The sequence below is a fragment of the Neomonachus schauinslandi genome, chromosome X (genome assembly GCF_002201575.2).
Source record: "Neomonachus schauinslandi chromosome X, ASM220157v2, whole genome shotgun sequence".
In the NCBI taxonomy this organism is placed as follows: domain Eukaryota; kingdom Metazoa; phylum Chordata; class Mammalia; order Carnivora; family Phocidae; genus Neomonachus; species Neomonachus schauinslandi.
The window spans coordinates 45911654-45924910 of NC_058419.1; the positions used below are offsets into that span (position 1 = coordinate 45911654).

Below are 13257 nucleotides of genomic sequence, written 5' to 3' on the forward strand. Positions count from 1 at the left end.
AATATAAACATAGACCCTCTTTGTAGCCTGTTTCCTAGAACTTTAAAATATAACTCACAGCTGGTGTCTCCCCTTCTGAGAGGCCCCCGTGTATGAGAGGCCCTTTCATGGAGTGAGCCAGAAAGCTCAAAGTCCAGCAAAGCCTTGCATAAATTTTCAATCTTAGGAGCCTTCACAAGCTTATGTTTTTCTCTAAATGTACTAGTATAATCTGAAGCACCATCTCTCCCAGACCCCTACAGAGTATTAAGGGATACCCCCATCATTCACTTCAAGCTTCTGCCACAAAGATCCTGTCCCTTCTCACTCTCATCAAGAGGCAGTTTTGCTTCTCTCTCTCCTAGATATTTGTATTCTGTTAGAGTTCTCAGGCCTCAGTCATCCATATCTGTGAATTAGATGCTGCTTGCCACAATGACAGAATGGCCACATCCAATTGCTTCTCATCCAGGTTTGATACTATGTATTTTTGTTTGCTTACTTTTAAAAATATTCTTTAGAGCTCTTTACTCAGGCCTGTGGCACCAGCAGGATGGGCAAGTGTCCTGGTCTTTGTACTGCCAGGAAGCTCCATAGCTACTGACAAGATCAGAAGTGGCATGATAAACAATACAAGAAAGCCCGTTTGACCACAACCCTGAAGGCCAACACTTTTGGAGGCACTGCACATGCAAAGGGAATTGTGGTGGGAAAAGTAAGGGTTGAAGCCAAAAAGCCAAATTCTGCCATCAGGAATTGTGTCAGGGTCCACCTGATCAAGAATGGAAAAAACAAAACAAAACAAACCAAACCAACAGCCTTTGTACCCAACGATGGTTGTTTGAATTTCATTGAGGAAAAGGATGAGGTTCTGGTTGCTGGATTTGGTTGCAAAGATCATGCTCTTGGTGACATTCCTGGGTTCATTTTAGGTTATCAAAGTAGCCAATGTCTCTCTTTTGACCTTATCCAAAGGCAAGAAGGAAAGACCAAGATCATAAGTTTTGATGGTGAAACCATGACAATAATAAATGTTCATATGCCAAAAAAATTAATAAATAAACAAATAAATAAAATATTCTTTAGAAAGAAATAAGGGTTATATGAATCTCTTAAACCTATTGTCCCTAGGATGACTAATTCATTGAGAATGAAGATACTAGTCCCCAGGCTTGTATAAACAATTCCAGAAAAATAGAGGATGGGCAAAAAGAACAGAATACCTAATATAGAATTTGGCAAGCTGACCAAAGAGTGGACCTGCTGAAAGAATTATATTGGTTGGTCTATGTCTACTTTGACCATCTAGCCCGGGGAATGGCAAACTTTCTTTTTAGTAAAAGGCCAGATAGTGAATATTTTGGTCTTTTGGGGCTATGTAATTTCTGTCTCAACTACTCCACTATGCTGTTATAGTGCTAAAGTATTGTGGGTATGTTCCAATAAAACTATTTATAAAAACAGGGTGGGCTGAATTTGGTCCACAGGCCATTACTCACAAACCCTGATCTAGCAGATGGTATAGTCCATAAGTGCATGTACCTGTATATCCAAGCAATCAATACTCAAATCCTAAATATTAGTTGAGAAATGTGGCTCTTATTCCTCAATTCAGTGTCTATAATCTCATTGATCCATGTTATAAATGGATCCTTACTATTGGTTAGTGAATTGATGCTGAGGTTCCATGAGTACTTGTAAATCACTACATTATCTCTTGGAAGCTGAAATCATTATCATTTCACAAGTGAAGGAAAGGGTTCAGCATAGTAAAAGCTAACAGGGAAAAACAGAAATTTTCATTTCCTAATGCTTGGCACCACTCCTATAAATAACTCTTCAGTGTAGTAACAACACTCAGAAGTGATATTACAGATCAACCACCTGTTTCTGTTGCTACTGTGAAATGCAAACATAACCTTTAGATTCACTTTCTAGTTGGCAGTATTCTTGCCTCCTTTTAAACTATAAATGTGGCTAATATTATGTTAATGTTAGAAAGAACCTCAAATTTCGAATGTCAAAAGAAGAATAAAATAAAGAGATGATAATAATAATAATAATAATAATAATAATAATAATGGGTGCCTGGGTGGCTCCCATTGGTTAAGCAACTGCCTTCGGCTCAGGTCATAATCCCGGAGTTCTGGGATCAAATCCCACGTCAGGCTCCCTGCTCAGCAGGGAGTCTGCTTCTCCCTCTGACCCTACCCCCTCTTGGGCTCTCTCTCTCACTCTCTCCCTCTCTCTCAAATAAATAAAATCTTTAAAATAATAGTAATAATAATAATAATTTTTGTTCCTTCATTATTCCAAGATTTACCTAATCACACTACTATAATTTTTGCTCTCAAGTTATGGAATCCTACCTTTAACATTTAAACTGACTGGGCACTATTTACATCATATTGTGTAGTTTTTAATGTTTGCCTTTCTGAAATTGATTTTAATTCAAAGTTAGGAGAGGGTTTGCTTTCACAGTCTCCCAAAGAGATGTTACTCCTTCTTTCTTTTATTCTTAAGCAAACCTTATTTTCATCTTGAGTATTCATTGATTGTCAGTCGGATCATATTGCCCATGTTGGGCCAGATGGATACACAGTTCTCTTAGATCGCTTTCCTCTAATTTCCTGGCGCTGTGCCTAAGTTCTGGAATGTGAAGTCTTATATAGTATGAGAACATTGTTAGGGAAAATCTTCTGGTCTCTGAATCTTCTGCCAAGAAGGTATCTGCTGATACATCTCTATCCCATCTGTTGCTTGGTCATCTGTTTATCAGTGACCCCATGAGTACTGAAGTTAATCAACCTGAATATATAGTCCTTTGCAATGAAGTTCTGCCTACAGTCTCTGTACCAGGCTTCCTTCGATTACCTAGTAGGTTTTATCACTACAGGCTTGCATTTATCCACAAGGATGTTGTATAATCTGCTGCCTCACTGTGGTCATCTTCCCTTGCAAACACCCTCTTCCTAAAGGCTAGAAATCCAACATATCTTACATATGTTTGGGTCATTTTACCTCTCCTTTCCCTCTTAAATATTTCCAAAGTTCTGCCACCTCGTGAGTCAAACTTATGCCATCCATTCCTTGGTTTTCTTCCAACAATATCTTTCTACATTTTCTGTATAATTTTTGATGTCTGCCATTTATTACTGCTCCTATTGTGTCTCCTGGACACAGTTTGGATTTGGATTTTTCTCAGTAAATGCAAGTGCATTTCAGCCCTGCCACCATAGGATTACTGCTGGTTCCCTTTGGTTGTAGAACTGAAACAGAGATCCTTCAGTAATACATGTAGTGATTATCTCCATCTTTAGTCCCAGAGTTGGATAACAATCAACACTGCCAGTAGATGATTCTTTTTCTTCTTCATCTTCTTCTTCTTCTTCTTCTTTTTCTTCTTCTTCTATAGAGAGAGAGAGAGAGCACGCACTCGAGTGGGACAGGGAGGGACAGAGGGAGAGGGAGAGAGAGAATCCTCAGCAGTCTCCATGATCAGCATGGAGACCAATGCAGGGCTCGATCTCACAACCCTGAGATCACAACCTGAGATGAAATCAAGAGTCAGATGCTTAACCGATTGAGCCACCCACGTGTCCCAGTAGATTATTAAACTCTCAGGTTGTATGCTTATTTCCAAATTATTCTGGGGTTTGGGAAAACACTCCACTGTAGCTCCCGTGTATTTATATTATTGTCCTTATTTTTCAACTTCTTTTAAAAAATAAATAATTGATGATAAGCATATGACCAGTTCCATCAAACGGTTGAGGAAATGGTTGTACTTTCCTAGTCACAAGAGACAGAATTTGGGCAAATATTACTCTAATTACCTGGTAGGTTTTCTTATTACAGGTCTCTGTTCAATCCCAAGTCTCTCAAGGCATGCTCATTGTCATCCTTAATGCTAGTTTCCCTTGCAGAGGCCCTTTCTCTCAGAGGAAAGCAGGACATTTTGACAAGGCTGATTTAATGCAGCTGTTATGTCAAGGCTGCTTCAAAATGTCAATGTTGAATGTCAAAAGAATGTTTTTGATTACCAAGCTATGTATGCAACAACCATCCCTGACCTTCACCCTATCCTTGACCCTTTCTTCCAGAGAACAGACCAGCTTTTCTCTTAACATTTTCCACTTTCAACGTCTGTGGTCAGTAAGTCTCTGTGGGATCAGGGCTATTTTTCAAACCCTCTTTATTCAGTCAGCTTCTCACTGGAAAGTCTTACATGTTATTTCCCCATCATTCACATCTTAATGAGACTGCTGGCATTTCTCCTGCATCTGATTTACATAATATAGGGGATTTATACTTTCCCCTTTTTTACATATTATTATTACCTAAAATTCATACTTTATTCAGATTTTACCTAATTTTACCTAATGTTTCCCTGTTCCAGGATTCCATCCAGGATTCCACACTACATTCAATTGATATGTTTCCTTCTAGGCTTCTCTAGGCTGTGACAGTTTCTCAGACTTGCCTTGTTTTTGATGAGTTTAAATGTTTTGAGGAGTACTGGAGAGACATTTTGTAGAAAATTGGGATTTCTTTTTTTTTATGATTAAGCTGGAGTTAAGAGTTTTGGGGAAACAGGCCATGAAGGTATGCTATTCTCATCACATTGTAGCAAGAGTTCATGCCTCCAACATGATATCACTGTGGATATATTTACTGTGATCACCTGGCAGATGCAGTGTTTGTCTGATTTATTCATTATAAACTTACTCTTTTTCCTCCATTCTATAATGCACTATTTCGAAGGAAGTCACTGTACACAGTTCTCACTTAAGGAGTGGAGAATTATGCCCATTCCCCACACCTTGAGGAGGGAGTATCTATATAAATTATTTGGAATTCTTCTTCAGAGGAAACTTGGCTATTCTTCTCTATTTATTTAATCATTTATTTATATTAATATGACTTACAGATATTTATCTTAGACTTTGTTATAACCCAATATTATATTACTTATTTGGCCCCTCCAATTGTTCCAACTTTGGCTATAGGAAGCTCTTTCAGTTAGCTTCTGTGCCTTTTGACATACTCCCACAGTTGCGTATGGCATTTTGTTTTGTTTTGTTTTTAATTCTTCCTACTTTGTGGCACTACAATATGCTCCAGGCTTATCTTGTATATACCTACCCCGGTCCTAGAATTAGGCTTTTCTTCAAAGAGACTTGGCTCCTTTTATTTGGATAATAGTGTTAGAAACCAAGAGCTTCTATACGTTCATCTGTCTTCCACAGAATGAAAGATTTTAATTTTAACAAAGTTTAATTTATCATCTTTTTTCTTTAATGGATTGTGTTTTTTGGTGTTATATCTAAAAGGTCATCACCAAACCCAAGGTCACGCAGATTTTCTTCTACGTTTTCTTGTAGAATTTTTTATAGTTTTTAATTTTACATTTAGGTATATAACACACTTTAATTTTGTATAAGGTATAATATCTGTGATTAGGTTCATATTTTTATATGGGCTTCTAATTGTTCCAGCAGCATTGGTTGAAAAGACTACCCTTTCTCTATATTAAAAAAAATGCATTCACTTTATTTAAAAGAAAAAACAAAACAAAATGAAACATGAACTCTTCACCCATTTCGCCCACCCCTTATCCCCTGCCTCTGGGGATCTGTTTTCTGTATGTATGAGCTTTTTTAAAAAAATAGATGATAGATAGAACTATATATAATATAAATATAATATATATTCATACATATATACATATATATACAATATAAATATATATATATTCCACATATAAAAGAGATCATATGGTAGTTTTCTTTCTCTGTCTGACTTATTGCACTTAGCATAATGCCCTGAGTTCAATCCATGTTATCATGAATGGCAAGACTTCATTCTTGTTTATTGCTAAATAATATTCCATGGTATATATATTACACAATTTCTTTACCTGTTCATTCATTGATGAACACTTAGGTTGTTTCCATATCTTGGCTATTATAAATAATGCTACAGTGAACATGGAGGTTCATGTATCTTTTCAAGTTAGTATTTCTGTTTTATTCAGATGAATACCCAGAAGTGGAATTGCTGGATCACATGGTAGTTCCATTTTTAATTTTTTGAGGAACCTCCATACCATTTCCCATAGTGGCTCCACCAATTTACATTCTCATCAACAGTACACATTTTGGTTGTGTGCAATTAGTTCCCTTTTCACCACATCCTTGCCAACATTTGTTATTTCTAGACTTTTTCATAAAATTCATTCTAACAGATGTAAGGTGATATCTCAGTGTGGTTTTGATTTGCATTTCTCTGATGATGAATAATGTAGAGCATCTTCTCATATGCTGTTGTTCATCTATATGTCTTCCTTAGAAAGGTGTCTATTCAAATATTCTGTCCATTTTTTGATCGGATTGTTTGGTTTTTTGCTATTGAGTTGTATGAGCTTTTTCCTGTATGTTGGATATTAGCTCTTTATCACATATATGATTTGCAAATAGTTTTTCCAATTTAGTAGGTTGCCTTTTTATTTTGTTGATGGTTTCCTTTTCTGGGCAGAAGATTTTTAGTTTTATGTAGTCCCACTTGTTTATTTTTGCTTTTGTTACTTTTGCTTTTGGTGTCAAATTTTAAAAAAATCATTGCCAAGACCTATGCTAAGGAGTTTATTGCCTATGTTTTCTTCTAGGAGTTTTATGATTTCAGATGTTATATTCAAGTCTTTAATCCATTTTGAGTTAATTTTTGTGTATGGTGTAAGAAAGTGGTCCAGTCTCATTCTTTTGTATGTGGCTGTGCAGCTTCCCCAACACCACTTATTGAAGAAAAGGTTCTTTCCCTATTGTATATCCTTAGCTCTTTGTCATAAATTAACTGACCATATATATGTGGGTTTATTTCTGGGCCTTCTATTCTGTTCCACTGACCAATATATCTGTTTTTATGCCTATATCATGCTGTTTTAATTACTATAGCTTTGTAATGTAGTTTGAAATCAAGGAGAATGATGCATCCAGCTTTGTTCTTTCTAAGATTGCTTTGGTTATTCAAAGTCTTTTATGGATTTACACTTTCCTATTTATTTTTTCTTTTATTTTCTGAAGTAATGTCAATTCTTGAAAATGGCTTTGGATACACTTTCCACTGCCACCAAAGTGTGGCCTCACCCCTTTAAAATGTCATATATAATTTCGGTACTCTCATCTATACAGCATGAAGCCAAAAAAGAATTTACAGCATATTGAATGTATTGGATATTATATAACCTAGACTTCCCCTAATAGACCCTAATAATTTCTGATGAAAATACATTTTCATTCTTTAACTTTTTATTATACATACATTATCTATATTTTCATTATAGAAAATTTAGGCACATGTAAAAGTGAAAAGGGGAAGTCACTCTCTTATACTTCCCAGTTAAAATATTATTAATATTTTATGTATATTTTCATTAATTTGAGGGTGCATATATACACTTACATATATTTTTTACAAAACAATTACAACTTTGTTGCACGATTTTTTCTCACTTAATGTATCTTGGACATATTATTGTCAGTACAAAGAAAGCTTCTTTACTTCTCTTTAGATCTATGGAATATTTTATTGTTTGAAAGTACTATGCTCAAATATAACTATCGTTTCTTCCATTGGTAGAGATTTGGTCATTTTTAGGTTTCCAATATTTTTCAGCGTTTCACTCTTGTAATTTTTCAGTGTTGTAAGTATTGCCACAATTAAGTTTTAAGCATGCATGTTTGTATATTTAAAAGAGGATTTTTGTAGGATAAATTCCTAAAAGTGGATTTTCTGAATCAAATGATATGAATACATTTTATTATAGCAGATAGTGCCATATGATCTCAAAAAATCCAGCAATTCACATGCCTTCCATAGAGTAGGAAAATACCTGTTTTGCCACATCCTGAATAGTTCTGGCTGTTATTACATTTTTCATCTTTGTTATCCTGATAGGCACAAAAAGTACTTTTATTTTTATTTGTAATTTTTAAATGATTAATACAATAGAGCATCTCTTTAAATTGATTTTTTCTCTAAATCTCTTGTTACTTTCCTTTGATAATCTCTCTGGTGTAAAATGTATGAGATATTTACATATTAAATATATTAGGCCTCTGCCTGTAATATATGATGCAAATGTTTTATTACTGTTTCTCATCTGCCTTTCAATGGTGGTTTAGGCAATATAGGAAACATTTTTTATTTATTTATTTTCTGATTATAAAACACACCTTATTGTAAGATAATTAATAATAGATTGATATAAATTCAAAACATCTTATCAGTCTATAGATTTTTTAGTGCTTTAACAATCCTTACATAACTGAGACTGGATCCAAAAATGGTAGTGACCAGAATGAGGACTGCACTAAACTTCTGACAGTCTGTGGGTGTAGCCCATTGAGCTTCAGACTCTATTTGATATTAATTCCTTAGTCATTTCTTAGCTGGGTGACCCTAGTCAAGGAACTTAACTTTTAAAGACAATGTTCTCAGCTACATAATGGGGATAATACCTACCTCAAAAAGTTGTTATGAGATAAAATTTAAGTACCTTATGCATATTAGCCTTTACTCTCATTCCATCTTTTCTCCTTCTGAAAGCCATTTGACCATGCTGACCATCCAATCCATGTGGCCCACAGATCCAGGTTTCTTAGTGTAAGAGGCAGGATTTCTAATCCACCACTGATATCAAGAGATGTTTATTCATTCATTCAACAGATATTTATTGAGCACCTACTATGTGCCAAGCATCATTCTATGTGCTAGGGGTACAACAGTTAACAAAATGGAAGAACATCTTACAGCTTAGATTCTAACTGGAGAAAATATACAATAAACAAATGCCTAATTAAAATATTTTAGAGTGCAGCACTTGAATGTAGTCAAGAGAGCAAATTATGATTTGGGGGTTCCAACTTTTCAGAGGGATAAGCACAGCCCAAAAAAACATGATTCAATAAGCAGAGAGTTACGTGGTGCCTGGACAGCTGTACCTACCAGAGAATATCTGTATACTTCTCTTACTTTTGCTCTTGCTCTATGAGTATTCATCAGTTCAGGCATTCAAAATATTTATTGATTGCATACCATGTAACAGGCACTATTTCAGGCAGGAAAGATATACAGAAGAGAACAAGATATACATAGTCCTCACCCATCATTATGTTACTGTCTAGCTTCTGAGATAGATACATAAAATAAAACAAAATTTTTAAAATAAATAAGGAAAAAGCAACAAGTACTATAAAGAATATAAAACAGGGTAACGGGGCGCCTGGGTGGCTCAGTTGGTTAAGCGACTGCCTTCGGCTCAGGTCATGATCCTGGAGTCCCTGGATTGAGTCCCGCATCGGGCTCCCTGCTCAGCAGGGAGCCTGCTTCTCCCTCTGACCCTCCCCCCTCTCATGTGCTCTCTCTCTCTCTCATTCTCTCTGTCTCAAATAAATAAATAAAATCTTTAAAAAAAAAAAACAGGGTAACGGCTAGAAAGTAATTTTGGATTCCTTTAAGTTAGGTGGTCAGGAAAGCACTCTCTGAAAAGATGGCATTTAAACTTGGCCTTGAATGACAAATTTTATGAGAGGATGAGGAAACTTACTGAAATGAAGATCTGGAAGAAGAGGGAAAACAAAAGTGACAAATGTGCAAAGGCCAGAAGGCAGGAAAGGAAAGGCCTGTGGATATAGAAAATGATGGAAGGAAATATACCAAAATAGTAGATGTTAGTGGGTGGTGAGATGATTTGTTATGTACATTTGCTTATCTAAACTTGATCATGGTTTCTACAATTTCATAAATGAGAGTAAATTACTTTCATAATCATAAAAATCCGTTAAAATATCAATAGTAAGAAGACATGGAAAATGTAATCTAGAGGAAAACACATAGGCTGTGAAGTGAGACCCAGTTTGGAAACTCAGCTTTGTCAATTACTCATTGTTGACCCAGGGCAAGACACCTAACTCTCTCAAAGCCTCAGTTTTCCATCTAGAGAATGGAGATAATAGTTCCATGTATTGCACATGTAGGGACACTAGCATGGTGCCCTGACCAGAATGCAAACTCTTAAACTTACTAATCATGTGATTGTCAGTAAGTTTCCTCATCCTCTCATAAACTTAGTTTCTTAAGCTCTAAAATCATATATAATAATGTTGACCCTTCAGGACTGTCACAGAGGTTATATGAGTGTATGTATTACAAAATAACAGCATTATACCACTTTAGACACATACTAAGTAATAAATAAAATTGGTTATCTATGCATGGGAGACTGGCGGTGATTTTTATTTTCTTTAAACTTGATGTATTACCCAAACTTTTTAAATAAGCATATGTTTCTACTAAAATAAAAATTGCCTTCTTATATCATTTACATAGTTTAATTCTAGCTCTACAATTTTGTTCCACAGAAACATGTACACATGTTACAAGGATGTTTACTGCAGCATTGTATGTAATTGCAAAAATTTGTAAACATATATCCATCAATATAGGAGAGTTCCGGGGCGCCTGGGTGGCTCAGTTGGTTAAGCGACTGCCTTCGGCTCAGGTCATGATCCTGGAGTCCCGGGATCGAGTCCCGCATCGGGCTCCCTGCTCGGCAGGGAGTCTGCTTCTCCCTCTGCCCCTCCCCCCTCTCATGTGCTCTCTCTCATTCTCTCTCTCAAATAAATAAATAAAATCTTTAAAAAAAAAAAATATAGGAGAGTTCCATAAATTACAAAAAATCTCTGCCTTGAAAAAATGATGAATCAATTATAAAAAGAATGAGGAGAACTATAATATGGTCCAACATGGGAAATGGTCCAAGATATAATAAGTTACAAATGAGGTTGCAAAACAATTATGGATAATATAAGCCCTTTTTCACCAAAGATTGTTATTACATACAGTATATTAGTTTTGGCACAGGGGAAAAAGGCTGGAAGAATAAATACTGATCCGTTAACAATCCTGATTACACGGTTTTTCCACTTCTGTACTATATATTTCTAAAATGTTTAGATTGTTTAAAAAGATATAGAGTTGTCTTGTACATAGAAAAAGAAAATTTATAAAGGAAGATGTGACTAAATGCTAGCAAGAGATCACTTAGGTGTAAAGACTGAGTTATCTATTTGATTCTGCAAAAATGAAGCTATTAATGACCTTAGTGAGAGCAATTTCATAAGAGCAGTAGTGATACAAATAGGCTGGAAAAGGGGAAGGTGAGAAATTGGAAACAAAAAACGTATTCTTTCCGGTAGTTTGGCTAGGAAGGGCAGGAGAGAGGACAATAGCTGGAGATGGGCATAGGGGCAAGGAAAGGCTTTGATTTATTTTTTCTTTTTTTCTGAGAATAATCTGAGTATATTTAAAATTGACGGGGGCAGGAGGTGGAAGAGAGGTTGAAACTACAGAAGAAATTGAGAATAATTGATGGAGTGAGGTCACAGAAGAGGCAGTAGGGAAAAAGATCCAAAACAAAGATGAAGGGCTTAACGCTAAACAGAAAGTAGAATGAGATGGTGGAGAAAGTTCAGAGGTTCAAGAACACTGGAGAAAGCCTGACATGGTCACTGTAAAAATTCACTGAGAGACAACAGCAATGAAACACTGGGCACACCTAGACTTTGAGACCAAATCTTGAGATTACGTGATTTTTTTTCCTCAGCAGCACTCACAAATATTAAGAAAGAAAATGGAAAGTGGATTGATTCTCCCATGGATTGAATTTTTCCAGGTGGTTTTAAATCAGGATAAAGAGGTAAGGGAATTGAAGAAATTGACTTGTCAAAAAAGGGTAGCATGTGTATAGGGCTTGTGGAAGGACAGAACATGGTGCATTTTAGATACTACAAATGATTCATGTAGCTATTGTGCAGAGAGTTTTTAAAAGGTAATATGAGATAAGGTTGAAGAAAAAGAGCATAGAGGGCCAAGAAAAATAATTTGGATTTTGTTCTAGGTACCACTGGAATCCATTGGAGTGTTTAAGAAGGGTAGTGACATGGTACAATTTAACTTTTTAAATTATTTCTCTGGATGGACAATGAATCAAAAGCAAGATTAGATAAACACACTAAGATCAAGAAGAAGACAAGGATCCTCACTTTGCCATATTTGTTCAACTTCGTACTACATGTTCTTACCAGGGAACTTAGGAAAGAAAAAGAAATAAAAGTCATCCAAATTGGAAAAGAAGTAAAACGATCTCTATTTCCAGATGACATGATCTTGTGTATTGAAAATCCTAAGGAATCCACAAATAAACTATTAGAATTAATAAACAAGTTTAGCATGGTGCCAGGCTACAAGATCAATATGCAAAACTCATTTGTATTTTAATATGCCAGCTACGAACAATCCACAAATGAAATTTAAAATAATTCCATTTACAATAACATTAAAAAGAATACAATGCTTAGAAATAAATATAATCAAGGAAGTTCAAGAATTGTACACTGAAAACTATAAAACATTGATTTTTTTATTTTTTAAAAGAATTTACTTATTTATTTATCAGAGAGAGAGAAAGAGAGAGCACAAATAGGGGGAGCAGCAGGCAGAGGGAGAAGCAGGCTCCCCGCAGAGCAAGGAACCCCATGTGGGACTCAATCCCAGGACCCTGAGATCATGACCTGATCCAAAGGCAGATGCTTAACTGACTGAGCCACCCAGACGTCTCTATAAAACATTGATTTAAGAAATATTTAAGAATTTGAGAAAACATTTGCAAGTCACATATCTGCAAAGGGTTTAGTATCCAGAACATACAAAAAACTCTTACAACTCAACAACAAGAAAAAACTCAACAAGAAAACAACTTAATGTAAAATGAGGGAAGATTGGGGGTGGGGTTGCATATTCCCTGACCATAATAATGCCCTGTTCAAATGGTTTACCTCTCTAATTAGAATGCATTTCTAAGGGAGAAATAATGAATGGCTGCTGTGAACTTCCTCTGAACCTGAGCTTTCTCAGAAAAGAACTACTGCATTTGTGTTAGTGACTTCTATTAGGCATCTACTACTCCACTTTGTTTATTATTATTATTATTATTATTATTATTATTATTATGTTATGTTAATCACCATACATTACATCATTAGTTTTTGATGTAGTGTTCCATGATTCACTGTTTGCGTATAACACCCAGTGCTCCATGCAGAACGTGCCCTCTTTAATACCCATCACCAGGCTAACCCATCCTCCCACCCTCCTCCCCTCTAGAACCCTCAGTTTGTTTTTCAGAGTCCATAGTCTCTCATGGTTCGTCTCCCCCTC

At 35.7% G+C, this 13257-nt stretch overlaps 1 pseudogene; it reads left to right on the forward strand.

Annotated features, from left to right (window-relative positions):
- The first annotated feature begins 532 nt into the window (after positions 1 to 532).
- On the forward strand, positions 533 to 980 carry LOC110587165 (annotated as a pseudogene).
- The last annotated feature ends 12277 nt before the right edge of the window (positions 981 to 13257 follow it).